Raw genomic sequence first — 14,744 nt, forward strand, 5'->3', positions numbered from 1 at the left:
AAGCCTTCCATAAACTCCAGAGTTCCAAAATAGTTACATCAGACAGATTCTGCTGGTGCAGTTGTTATTCAGGTGGGCAGACAGATTCCTGGTCCTTCCTATTCTGCCATCTTCCAGGTTCCTCACTGTGTATACACTTTTATAGGCTGCGGATACCTCTAGGAAATTTCTGTGAATCCAAGAACAAAGTCAGAAAATAGAGATTCAGAAAAGATGTGAAGACATCATTGTTGACCTTCAGGGTTTCTGGCATCTCATTCTCTGTCCCTGCTGTGTATCACCTCTCTAGGGTTACCTCCTCCTTAGCTTTTAAGTACTCGGTACCATCTTGTTCATTATCTCCTTCCCTAATAACCTTAGAAAGGGTTTGATGTTAGTCATTTACATAAATTCTTACTTTTCTTTGCTTCTTTTCAAACTTGATGATCTCTCTTCAACTTTAAGCAACAACTATCCTGATATCTAACTCTTCAAACAATCAAAAGTAATCTGATTCTAACTATATGTGCTTTATTATAAATAATAATTGACTTACTATTCTTTAGGGTAAAGATTTTCAGCCGCGGTGCTGCTTCAATGAGACTTTTGCATTTTTAGCCTTTTGTTTATAAATGTGAGATGAAAGGTTTTGTCCCCAGTTTAGTTTGGATTCCATCAAAAGCAGATCCTCAGACTAAAATTTGGGTGTACGTAGTTCCCTCAGGAAACAAATCAGAGGGGAATAGTAAGAGAAGGAGGAACGAGACAGGGAAGGGAGAAGAGCCAGGAAAGTGTGTGTTTAAGAGCAAGTTACTCCTTTTCTGAAGATTCTTTCTGAAGATTCTTTTTTTTTTTTTTTAATTTTAAATGTATTTATCACCGACTCGATGGACGTGAGTTTGAGTGAACTCCGGGAGATGGTGATGGACAGGGAGGCCTGACGTGCTGCGATTCATGGGGTCTCAAAGAGTCGGACACGACTGAGCGCCTGATCTGATCTGATCTGATTTTTTAATTGAAGGATAATTGTTTTACAGAATTTTGTTGGTTTCTGCCAAACATCAGCATGAATCAGCCATAGGTATACATGTGTCCCCTCCCTCTTTGAACCTCCCTCTCATCTCCCTCCCCATCCCACCCCTCTAGGTTGTTAGGGAGCCGGTGAGTTCCCTGAGTTATACAACAAATTCCCATTGGCTATCTATTTTACATATGGTAATGTAAGTTTCCATGTTACTCTCTCCATCCATCCCACCCTCTCCTTCCTCCCCACAACCCCTGTGTCCATAAGTCTATTCTCTATGTCTGTGTCTCCACTGAAAAGCAAATTACTCTTAAGCTGTGGGCTAGTGCCCACTGCTGGGCACACTCTGAGACACATTCCAGAACACATTCCAGCAATGTCCCACCAAGTGACAAGCAGCTGGGGTAATGATCTTCGAACTCACATCCCTTATTAGGGTGGGCAGCTCTGTAGATACTAACTGCTTTCTTGTTTAGAGTCACACTACTGTGACCAGAGAAAGCCCTTAGGGAGGGAGACACAGGTGTTTGAATTTGAAGCATTCAGTATGTATGGGAGTTGTCCATTGAAGATGCTTGCGAGTTCAGTGTGGGCTGAGGGGATATGGGTGGGATACCCATAAGGTCTGCTGTCCCTGACTTTCAGGTACCAAATATCTAAATTCATTGTATGAAAGATCATAGTTACTGCTCTGGCACATGTCTGTGGAATGCTGAGCTGTATGAATACAGATAGCTTAGGATGGGCATCTGGGCAAGAATGAGGATCCTAAGAGCTGGTCTCACTCCTTGACACCTCCGGCTCTGTTGTGGTCTTTTTCTGTTGAGCCAAGGCCTGGGGTTCAATTATTGCTTATGGACTAGCTCTGTGTTTTCAGAGCATTTTCCTTCAGTCTCTCTAAATGTTGGCTTCCTTAACCATAGAATTAATTAGAGACACAAACATCGGGCTCATAGAGATGTTTAGGAGATAATCTACATGAAGCATTTTCCGGTGTGCTCAAAATGCATTTTCCCCCTTCCTTATAGCCCTCTCTCTTCCTATCTTTAGCTCCTTCCCCTTTCCTAGACTCTCAAGCACATATTTTATTTTCTGGCAAAGCTGACATTATTTTAGCTGGTTTTAATGGTAGTTTCATACCCCAAGCCCTCTTTCCTGCTGTCCTTTATTATTTCTGGCAGTGAAGGTTTTGAAATAGAGTGTGTATTTGGAGCATAGGCTTATCATTAATAGAGGTGTTCCAACACAGAATCACATGGAGCTGTCACATCAAGAGACAAGCCTGAGCTCTGAGCTCATGTCCCTCCGAGGTGGGGGGAGAAGCCAGCTACCATGATGTTCTTGCTGGTGATCCAGCTGGCCTCTGGAGATCACAGGAAGGACACAGGTTCTGCACAGTCCCCAGGCCACCCAACTCTGCATGAAAAGACGAGGTGGGGCTGAGAGTGATGACACCTCCCCACGAGCCCTGGGCTCCTCTGGGATGCTGTGAAGTTGACCCCCTTGGGGATGAGTGGAGGGCTGCAAATGGAGACATGACTCCGCAGGGACTTCTATTCATCCCAGGGCTTGGTGAGTCATCAGATCCCAGAAAGCGGAATGGGTAACAGCCTGCAGAGAGATGGTATATGGTCTTTTGTCCATCATGAAGTTTCTGGGGTCATGTTAATCCAAATCTACAAAGGACACTGCCTTACTCACAGCCTCACTCACAGCCTGCCTCTGTATTTCATGGAGTCCCTTTATGTGAGGCAGAAGGCTGAGTCCTCAAATAGCTAAAGGAGAAGTCAAAAGTTCACTGCTGCTTACACAAATGGAGTCACATGGGCTCCACACCATACAGGCCTGTGTCTTTGTGAAAGGGCTGATGAGGGACACTCCGAGCTGGTCCTTCACAAAGGACTAAAGTCCTGATTCTACTGTTGATCCCAAAGGCTGTGGATGAGAGCCTCAGAAGAGAGTCCACAGGTCCAGGTCTGAGAGTCCAAGTCCCTGTGGGACACGGCCTGGCAGGGGAAGGCACCCTAGGGCTCAGAGAGGCAGGAGCAGGAGCTGTTCTTGGTTCTCACCACCTGGCTGAAAACTCCTGGCATCAGACCGTTCACCCAGATGTTTGGTGCCAGTTCTTGGTGTATCCCAGCAGGGTTGTTTTACTGACACTGTAGGACCCTTGTTTTTGTGAACAGAAAAGAAAGCAGATGACATACACGGTAACTGGGAGAAGAGTTTCAGTTGAATTTCTAGGCTGTGTCTAGAAATATATCCCTCCAGCAGCAATTGTAGAGACCATTGATAACGTCATTAAAAAAAAAAATAAAAGGCTGCCATATGTGTCCTTTCTGGAGAAGAAAGATCTGAGACACCCACCCAAATTTTATGGAGATGTGCCACACCCAGCAATGGCCTGCCCTGGGATCTTCCTGGCCCTCTCCACTTCTCTTGGCACATGGAGTGGTATCCTGCCTCTGAGTCTAAAGCCATAGAGCTTCATACTTACAGCTTCTGGGCGTACACCCCAGTGGAGGAAACCAGAACCACAGAGCTTCCCCTGGAAAGAGAAAGAAGGGAGCCACATATGAATGGGGCAAGTACAGACAGCTGGGGCATGAACAGAAGTGGAGACTGAGGACAGTGAAGGAGAACAAGAGGAGCTTAGGTCAGGATTAGAGCCCTCTCCTGCCTTCCTCCAGCCTGTGTCTTCTAAGAGCATCCTGAGGGCCAGGGCCACCTTTCAGTTTTCATGCTGCCCTCGAATGCTCAATATCCACTTAGGAGTACGTGTGTGGACACTTTTATGAAATATAGCCAAAGTTTGCCTTTATTCTAGACTATAAGCACAAGCTGGAATCAAGATTGCTGGGAGAAATGTCAATAACCTCAGATACACAGATGACACCACCCTTATGGCAGAAAGCGAAGAAGAACAAGAGTCTCTTGATGAAAGTGAAAGAGGAGAGTGGAAAAGCTGGCTTAAAACTCAACATTCAGAAAACTAATATCATGGCATCTGGTTCCATCACTTCTTGGCAAATAGGTGCGGAAACAATGGAAACAGTGAGAGACTTTACTTTTTTGGGGCTCCAAAATCACTGCAGATGGTGACTGCAACCATGAAATTAAAAGACACTTGCTCCTTAGAAGAAAAGCTGGGACCAACCTAGACAGTATATTAAAAAGCAGAGACATTACTTTACCAGCAAAGGTCCGTCTAGTCAAAGCTATGTTTTTCTAGTAGTCATGTATGGATGTGAGAGTTGGACTATAAAAAGAGCTGAGCACTGAAGAATTGATGCTTTCAAACTGTGGTGTTGGAGAAGACTCTTGAGAGTCCCTTGGACTGCAAGGAGATCCAACCAGTCCATCCTAAAGGGAATCAGTCCTGAATGTTCATTGGAAGGACTGATGCTGAAGCTGAAGCTCCAATACTTGGGCCTCCTGATGTGAAGAACCAACTCACTGGAAAAGACCCTGTTGCTGGGAAAGATTGAAGATGGGAGGAGAAAGGGACGACAGAGAATGAGATGGTTGGATGACATCACTGATGTAATGCACATGAGTTTGAGCAAGCTCTGGGAGTTGGTGATGGACAGGGAAGCCTGGCATGCTGCAGCCCATGGGGTCACAAAGAGTCAAACACGACTGAGGAACTGAACTGAACTGAACTGAATAACTTTTTTGGCTTGAGGATGTTCTCTACCAGTCATGTTTAGGAGAAACACTAAAAGCTCTTCCCAGTGGTTCTTTTGGAATCTCAGTCTCAGAAGCTCCATGTTCCCAAGGTTATAGTTTTTTGGTTTTTTTTTTTGACATTAAATTCTTTTTGTTTTAGCAGCACATTGGTACCTTACTTCCCCAACCAAGGATCCATCTCACACCCCCTACACTGGAAGGCAGAATATTAGCCTCTGGGCCCCTGAGGATATTCCCCCAAGTTATAGTTTTAAGATAATCACTCTACCTCAGAGTGGCCATCAACTGTCTGGGCCCTTGCCCTTCGTCCCATGGGACATGGTGCCCTTCATGCTCAGGCCCTCCCCCTGCAGCGCTGCCGCTGCCGGGCCCACATTCCGTTGCTTCTTGCTGCTGATCACCACATGGGCCCCATCCATCCCTGGACAGATGCCTGGTGATGGTGAAGCCAAAGCTGGGAGCAGAAGTGGAGAAAATGACAAATCAGCTTGGGGCTGAGCCCCTCTCTTCAGGCTATTCTTTCTCTGAGACCTTGTCCCCTGCCGCTGCCATTTGGATTCCTCCACAGTCCAGAGCCGATAAGCCCTCTCTCTACCTATGGATGGTGAGAGGGCTAGGAGTGATGAGGTGAGTCAGGGCATGAAGCCAATAGCTCAGGGTCACTCGTCACCCCATGGACCCCCTCAGAGGGGCTCTTACCCACTGTGGACCGTGTGATCACAGTAACCTGGCTGATTAACTTGATTGACCGATGTCCTTCTGCTCTTGGCTCCGCTGCTGGTGCTCCTCCAGGAGAGAGACTGCGAGGGGTAGCAGGCCTAGGCTGCTGTCTTAAAACATGCTGGCCTCTCTCGGGTCACCCTCTTGATGAACTTGGCCTGGGGCAGTCTCTGATGGAGGTTATGTCAGATCTGATAGGTAGCTTCCCACTCTGCTCCCTGCCAGCTGATGTCAACGACCTCTTTCCGCACCTGCCTCACATGTTTCTTTGCCAGAACACGCCTGAAGAGCATTCTGTTCTGTAAGAACTGCTCTGCCCCCCGGCCCCTGGCTCTGAGGTGGGAGCACCACTGGCACTCTCTGTGTTTTCTCAGCAACTAACAATTATTTTGCATTCTTAAATTGCCTATTCCTATTGTTTGTGCTTAAAACATTCTCTGTCTCATAGTTTTCAAACTGTGTTTGGTCTGTGAAGACTCTTTAAGAGCTAGGAAAGCAGAAGTGAGGTGTGGGCTGCGACTGTGTGGCTCTGTCCCTGAGCTTCATTAAGCAGGGCTGCGAGTTGCTTGTTACTTGCGGTGGTGACTGCGCCTCCCTTCTCTCTGCCGTGTCTTGCCTGGGGGTCTGCTTGGGGGCAAAATCATCTCCCATAGAACCCAAGCTATGAGGATCAGGCGAGTCCTGAGGCTGGAATGTTGGGTGAACCAGTCTACCTCACCCTGACAGGCATGGTCCTAAGCTCAGGAGATGCCACAGAGAACAAGAGAGACTCAGGTCCGGCCCTCAAGGAGGTCACCTTCTAGTGGGGATGCAGATGGTGAACACAGAAATACGCACCATGTTGCAGAATTGGGAGATCAAGCCAGGAAATCTAGGGCAGAAGGCGCTGGCTTGCTGCTTTCTGAGGGGGTCAAAGAAGGCTTTTGAGGAGGTGACTTCTTTTTCTAAAAAATCAATTATTTACTTATTTTTGGATGTGCTGGGTTGTCATTGCTTTATGGGCTTTCTCTAGTTCAGCGAGTGGCGGCTAGTCTTCCCTGAGGTGTGCCAGCTTCTGGCTGCGGTGGCTCCTCGTGTTGCAGAGCACCAGCCTAGTTGCTCCACAGCATACGGGATCTTCCTGGCTCAGGGATCAAACCTGTCTCCTGCGTTGCCAGGTGGATTCTTACCCACTGCGCCACCAGGGAGGTCCAGGTGACTTCTGAGTGGAGACCCACATGACACGTGTGGGAGAACAAGCCTGTGGGCACTGGTACTTGAACCCGGTTGGCGTGAACTCCAACATTCTCTTGTCTACATCACTCTCACATGTGCGAAGGCAATCACAGTGCCAGAGAAAGCCGTGGTCCCCACACTCTTGCCCATGAACCCTGGAAAGAATTCTGAAAAACGAATTCAGCGCTCACCCATTCTTGAGTTAACATCTACATTTAAATCACTATAAAGAAAATAATTTCTGGCATAACTTAAATATTCATTTTGAAATAAAACTGTTATATCACTCTCTTAAATGTATACAATGGGACCTAAATACCTAATAATGTGAAGACTGTCATTATTGGCTTTAAAGAATTATGAATACCCAGTCCCTAGCTTTGTGGGGGCAGCTAGGCATGGACTGTGGTCCAAGTGTCTCCTCCTGGAGTTGATAGCTCTGGTGTCGGCTCCTAATCTCTCACTGCTTCACGTGGTCCAAGTAGCAACGCCCTTGGCAAGCTTGTCCCTGGCTTCTGGGGATAAAGTCCTTCCCGATGCTGGCATCTTCTTTCTTTGAATTTTTTTAGGGGAGGGGAGAAGGATAAATTAGGAGTTTGGGATTAAAGTACACCACTATACAGAAAATGCAGTCATAAAATTAGATGTTTGCTCTTTGGAAGGAAAGCTATGACAAACCTAGACAGTGTATTAAAAAGCAGATCATTTTGCTGACAAAGTTGTGTATAGTCAAACTATGGTTTCTCCAGTAGTCATGTATGCATGTGGGAGTTGGACCATAAAGAGTGCTGAAGTGCCAAGTGCCAAAGAATGGATGCTTTTAAACTGTGGTGCTGGAGAAGACTCTTGAGAGTGCTTTCAACTGCACAAATATCAAACCAATTAATCCTAAAGGAAATCAACCCTGAATATTCATTGAAAGGACTGACGCTGAAGTTGGAGCTCAAATACTTTGGCCACCTGATGGGAAAAGATGATCATTGGAAATGACCCTGACACTGGGAAAGATTGAGGGCAAGAGGAGAAGGGGTGACAGAGGATGAGATGGTTGGATGGCAACATCAACACAATGGACAAGACTTTGAGTAAACTCTGGGAGGCAGTGAAGGACAGGGAAGCCTGGCATGCTGCAGTCCATGGGGCTGCAGAAAGTTGAACACGACTTAGTGACTGAACAACAACAAATACATAAAACAGATAACCAAAAAGGACCTACTGTATAGCACAGGGAAATATAATCAATATCTTGTAATGACCTATAATGGAAGAGAATAGAATACATAATACATGTAAATAAGCATATATAGCTGAATCACTGTACTGTATACCTGAAATGTATACAATATTGTAAATCCACTATATTTCCATAAAAATTTAAAAAATAAATTTTTGATTGTGGTAAAATATACATAACATAACCCTTATCACTGTAACCATTTTTAAGTGTACACTTCTCTGACATTAAGTCCATTTACATTTTTGTGTGACCATCACCACCATGGAACTTTTTCATTTTCCCCGACTGAAACTCTGCCCCTTAGACAACAACTCCCCACTCTGCCTTTTTCCCTCCACATCTTTTTTCTCTTAAAAAGAAAGCAAAAAGAATTTGTAAGGGGTCAGAATCTTGTGCCATGATAAATTTTTTACCACAAGTTAAATAGAAGGGATTTCCCAGAATTGATGCGCAACAGCTCTGCTGGCGTTCAATCAGCCCACAGAAGCGCCAGGTGCCCTGTCTCCCAGCTCCATCTCTCCTTCTCCCTAATCAGCATCCTCCCTAAGGTGATGCTGAAACCACAGAATTCTTTTTTGAAGTTCGTAGAAATTAGGTTGTCTTCCCTGATGGCTCAGTGGTAAAGAACCTGCCTGCCAAGGCAGGAGATACAGGAGACCTGAGTTCGATTCCTGGGTGGGGAAGATTCCCTGGAGGAGGAAATGGCAACCCACTCCAGTATTCTTGCCTGGATAATCTCGTAGACAGAGGAACCTGCGGGCTACAGTCCATGGGGTTGCAAAGAGTCGGACATGACTGAAGAGACTGAGTATGCACATACACAGAGCATAGATTCTTCTGTTTCAGCACAGAAAAAATTCAGGGAGAGGCAGTGACGAGTAAGGAAAGAGTTTATTAATATAGGACGCTTGTGAGAGATGCAGGTTGCCAGGCAAGGGAGTGCTGCCATGAAAACTTACTGGGTTACGTTTTTATAATCAAAGGAAACGGGATTCCCTCATAGCTCAGTTGGTGAAGAATCTGCCTGCAATGCAGGAGACCTGGGTTCAATTCCTGGGTCAGAAAGATCCCCTGGAGAAGGAAATGGCAACACACTCCAGTATATGTGTCTGGGAAATCCCATGGACAGAGGACCCTAGTGGGCTACAATCCTGGGGGTCATAAGAGTCGGACACAATTTAGCAACTAAACCACTGCCAATCAGAGGAAAAGTGAGGAGAGGAAGAAGGCCTTCTTCCTCATTCTTGAATAGATGTCAAATTTCCATCATCAGCTCCTCCTTCCTGTCAAGTGGGGGAGTTTTCTTGTCCCTCATGGTCAAGCCAGGACTGTCATGGTGCTATTCAATTTAGCAGAAGGGTGGTAACACATACTAAGATATGGTAAATCATCTCAGGTTTCAGTATACAGTCACCTTATCCTTATAGTTTTGTTTTTAATGCCGTAGAAGAACATGTCCTAGGAATCATTAACATACATCACTGGGCAGGATGTGGCTCTCATTCTCCCATTATTTTACTGTTTGGGGCGTATCTCATGCTTCTGTTGCATGGTTTTGCTGTTAAGCAGGCCTGTTTCTTCTCTTTTTGATGGTCTTTTTAAAATACATGCTGTGTGCTTAGTTGCTCAGTAGTATCTGGCTCTTTGTGACCCCATGGACTGTAGCCCACCAGGCTCCCTTATCCGTGGGTCCTTCAGGCAAGAATACTGGAGTGGGTTGCCATTTCCTCCTCCAGGAGATCTTTACTATTTATTAATTTTTTGTCTGTGCTGGGTCTTCATTTCTTTTTGACGGCCTTCTCTAGTTGCAGCGAGCAGGGACAACTCTCTAGTTGTGGTGGTTTCTCTTGTTGCAGAGCACAGGCAATGACATTGACATCAGCATCCTTGCCCTGAGACTAACTCTAGGACATTTTGCAACTAGAGAGAATCCTTCTCTAATATACATCCAAATACTGAAAGCACGGGATGTTAAGAACATGGTTCATGCCATCAACTCCAAACATCCTTGCAGTAGAAGACAAATGTTCACAACCTCCGTGCAGGAGCCTGAGCAGTAGGAGATTGACGAAGACTTCTTAATCACATTCATTTGCAATGCCAGTAAGTTTTGCTTCATCAATGGTGAAGGTTCAAATTCATCTTTGGGGAGCAGGGCCCTTGCTTTTTTGACTCTGAAAATATTTCAAGGGCCTTTTGGTTATGCCAAATCAAACCAAAATACTACTCTGGAGTGGACAGGAAAGAAACAAACTGCTGTGGAGATAATGCAACCATTTGTTTTCATTGTGCGTAGATTTGGCATCTCTGTAAATCATTATACTTGGTGGAAAGCTGACCTTAAACTTAGATTTTCTTTGTTTCACTGGAAATATGTTCCCAGGTACAGAAATGGCCAATGGCCCATCTCTAGCCCCTGCAACTTTGCTGCAAGTTGGCCGGGGGGGAGCAAAAAGAGCCCTGGTTAACGGGTAATCTCCTATGGATGAGCATAATCTGGGCAATGTAGGAGCCGATGCAACTTGTTACCTGTTACGCATTTTCTTTTCTGCAGTGTGACTTGGTCCTATTATTATATAAGGCTGAAGCAAAATTTTGTGAAATGCTATGCCTGGGAAATATAGGAATATATCTGTGTCCAGACTTGAAAGAAAGTGGTTTGAGGGGAAATTTTTCTGCATGTGTGGAGAACTAGTGATGAGATTAAAAGACTGTCCTGCGGTAGAAAAAAGTAGCTGTCCTGACCAAGGCAAGGGGGCAGGAGAGGCAGGGACAGTTTGGATGGAATTGTTGCATCTTTAAGCAGCAAGCTTATCTTGGGGATAAACAGAAACATCAAGAAATCTTGGTAAAAAAATGGGGTTCTGTATGAGTAAGCAGGATAGGGATTCAGGGAGACTTAAGGGAAGTGTGATCCCTGGGTTACATTAAAAAATAATTGCTTGATTATCCAATAGTGGGCCAGACATTGGTAGTTTATAGACACCCAAATTTGTCAAGAGAGATAGTTTTGTATTGGGGCACAGCAGGTGTCAAGTCAATATAACTGCTAAAGGGAGAAGTGAGAAAGGTCTCCTTACCTCCCCTCCTTCCCTGGCCTCCAAAATGTGATGGGTACACTAAGAAAAATGCTATGCACTCAGACAACGAAGGGTTAAACTGTCTCCTGGTTTTGCTACCACCCCGTGTGTAACCTTGACTATGTTCTATGACTTCCTACTCATCAGTTTCCTCATCTGCGAAATGAAGTGAAAGGTCATGACTAATAATATCCTTTTTTGTCCCATTCCCTCAGTCTATGATGCTGACTATAAGTGGAAAAAAAAAAAAAGCAGTCTTTGCCTCTCTTGGATGGGAGAAGCATGGCCCCCAGGGAGACTCCAGGGCAGAGATTTCAAACTCTTAACATTTTACAGAGTTCAGGCAGTTAATCTAAATAATAAAATGGCTGGATCTTTCTGGAACTCACAGAGTGACTTTTGTTACTTATGACTAAGCTGGGCTTGTTACTTTCTTTCTTTAAGGCTTATAAAGTAGTTAATAAGCCAGCAAACTCTCAGTCCTTACAATCATCACTGCCCCCATATTGTTCAAGCGCCTTAGCAACCTTGTATCCCAACGCTTGATTACCCTGCACTGCATCTCCATCTTCAGAATCTTGGGATGCTTGGGCACAACAGGGGTCATACCTGCTTCATGTTGTCAGGCAAGGAAGCTTCCTGACTTGCATTTGAGCACAGAGTGATTCAGATCCAGGATCCTACTCTAGGGTCTCCTTTCGATTATTTCTGGTACCAACTCTTCTAGCCTACCCCCTCCAATTCCCCCCAAAGGTAAAAGCCCAACATAGGGTTACATGTAGGCAATTTTTGGAGGATACTCTCAGGAGAAGGAAGGAGGTAGTGGGGAAAGTAAACCAGAGAGGAAGGGAAAGCCAAAGCAAAGCTGTGTTTTCCAGTTTTTCACCACTGTTGGAGACTGGGCCTCAAGCCACTGGCATCCTCTGAGAAGCCCTATAGAGTGCACCCTGGATTCTCCACTCAAAGGTCGGGAGGGGGATCCGTTGTCCACCAACTCCCTCCCTCCTTGGTCAGGGGTTGTCCCGGGGTTTGTTAACTCCCTTACATTTTCAGACCACCCATGAGTCCCATGGCCCTGCATTAGAGACACACTGGGAAGAGAGCAAGAGAAACACAGAGCACTGAGGAAGTTTACATCTGCGTGAAGTTTATTGCTGCAGCAATGGAAAGAGTAGAATGGGAGCTGAATATGACAGCCTGAATGGGAGGGGAGTTTGGAGGAGAATAGATACCTGTATATATGCGGCTAAATCCCTTCGCTGTTCACCTGAAACTATCACAAATATTGTTTATACAAAATAAAAAGTTTTTAAAAAGTGGGGGAGGGAGCTGAGAAAAAGTGTCCAATTCACTAGCCTTTGTGGTTGTCTTATTTAGACTTCTTTTGTGCACTAAAAAAAATTGAATGCATATTATTTTAAAATATCTGTTTTAAAAGTAATAAATTCTTTAATATTCTCCTGTTTCTGAAAACTGATTTGAAGTTCTTGAGAAATACTGCAGCGATTTTAGACACTGGCCAAGACTCTTAAGTCATCACAACTAAACTCCCAAACTGCACAAACCCTCTCTTTTTTTGGATGATGCCAGTTTAAAAAATATATATGGTGAAGATAAAGAGAAGTAAGTCTGTGTTGCTCTCTCTCCCATATTCTATGGCCACAAGGATTCTAGAAAAGCAGCCTGACTTTGTTAGACCTGAGGCTTCCCCAGCAGTGGATAACAAAGCAGGAAGTATAGGAGAGCTCACTCTCCACGGGCGTGAGCGAGAGGAGAGAGGAAGGAGCTAACAGAGAAGGTTCCTGCTCTTTCAGTCCCTGCCAGGTTCTTGTGAGGCGTTGTGATTCTCCGAAGCTTCTCCCAGACACTGTGGATGACTGAGCAGCTGGTGTGTTTCTGGTGAGGCTGTGGACAGCTCTGTGGCAGGCCTCTTTGAATCTGCTTGCCCTCCTTCCTCCACTCCCTGCCCTTTGTCCTTTCGTTTTGAAGTCTGGACCCACGATAAAGTGTTACAGCCTCTAAACTTTGCCTTGAATTCTGATTTCTAAGGAACCCACTGAGACACAGCACTCTAATTGGTGATGGAGTGGGGTTGGATCCTTAACATAATATATAGTTGCAGCTTTCAGGTTCTGTGCTGCTCAGTTCTGTCCTGTGAGTTTCAGCTCCCCAGAAGACGCAGGGACCAGATGGTCAGTGCTTCTGCACCCCCAAAAGCCAGGCCAGCTCCAGGAGGAGCTCAGCCCAGCCAGGGTCAGTCTAGCTCAGGCCTCAGAGCTTTGCCTTCCTTCATTGGAAACAAGGACTAGCCAGGATCTTCTCTGTTGGGTGTATATGGCCAGCATCACAGGTATAGCCTTCTGGCCAGATTCAAAGGAAAGTAGAGGGCCCAGGTAACTCACCACATTTTGTCTCTGCCATGGGGAAAGCACAGCCAGGCCAGAGGGTATGGCAGGGGGAGGGGAAGGAGTGAGTTGCTTCCTTCTAAACCAGAATGCCAACTCTGGTTGACCACAGTGCCCTTGTGTCACCTGGATTCTTCACAGCTGGGGGATTAGCATTTGTTAGCTGGTGGATTTGGATGTAGCAGTACCAAAAAGAATTTTAAGGGTATGGGGCCAGGACTCTAGATATATATGGTCTCTTCTTGCTTTTGGCTCAGTCTGGCCCTTACTGATTTCTCCTCCAATCTGATTTGGAAACAGCTTCAGGTAAAATAATTGAAACAATTTTAGCCTTTCCCATCAGTTTAATTCAATTCCACTCAACAAATATTTATCAAGTGACAGCTCTTTGATGTCAAGTTACCACAGTCAGTATCCCAGAGATAGAACATGGACTGTGCATTTGTTAACAGTAATGGTCAATATGACAGAAGAACTGAGGGAAGATCCTGGTGGGGAGGAGCTGGGTCTGCAGGGGCTCCCTGAGGGTGTGAAAGGTCTGGAGGAACAACAGTGCCTCTGGAAGGGCTGGGGCGATTTCGTTGTATGTTCACTGCAAGAGAATACACAGAATCCTGCTTCCAGGGCCATTTGGTTTCCTCTCCTGGCTGTCCTGCAGACAGCTTGAACTCAGTGTGTCCAACTGAAATCACCTTCCTCCTCTATTTTTAAAAAAATTGTATTGATTTTAGTTTTGTCTCTGGTATACATTCAGGAGTAGAATTGCTGGATCATATGGTAGTTCTTTTTTGTTTGTTTGTTTGTTTTTAAAAGAAACTCCTTACCATGTTCCATAGTTGATTTACAATGTTGTATTCATTTCTTCTGTACAGCAAACTGACAGTTACACACATGTGTTCTTTTCCACTCTGATTTATCTCAGGCTGTTGATTACAGTTCCCTGTGCTATACAGTAAGACCTTGTCGTTTATCCACCCTCTATATAATAGTTTGTCTCTGTGAATCCCAAACTCCCACTCCTTCCCTCTCCCGTCCTCTCTCCCCCTTGGCAACCAGAGTCTGTTCTCTATATCTGTGAGACTGTTTTTGTTTTGTAGATGTGTTGATATGTATCATCTTTTAGATTCCACATGTAAGTGATATCATATCGTATTTGTCTTTCTCTTCCTGACCTACTTTATTTAGTATGATAATCTCTACGTTTATTCATGTTGCTGTAAAGGGCATTATTTCATTCTTTTTGATGGCCGAGTAATATTCCATTATATATATTCTTTATATATTTACTATATTATATATAAGGCTTCCCAGGTGGCTCAGTGGTAAAGAATCTGCCTGCCAATGCAGGAAATGTGGGTTCGATCCCTGGGTCAGGAAGATCCCCTGGAGGAAGA

This window comes from Bubalus kerabau, chromosome 10 (genome assembly GCF_029407905.1).
Source record: "Bubalus kerabau isolate K-KA32 ecotype Philippines breed swamp buffalo chromosome 10, PCC_UOA_SB_1v2, whole genome shotgun sequence".
In the NCBI taxonomy this organism is placed as follows: domain Eukaryota; kingdom Metazoa; phylum Chordata; class Mammalia; order Artiodactyla; family Bovidae; genus Bubalus; species Bubalus kerabau.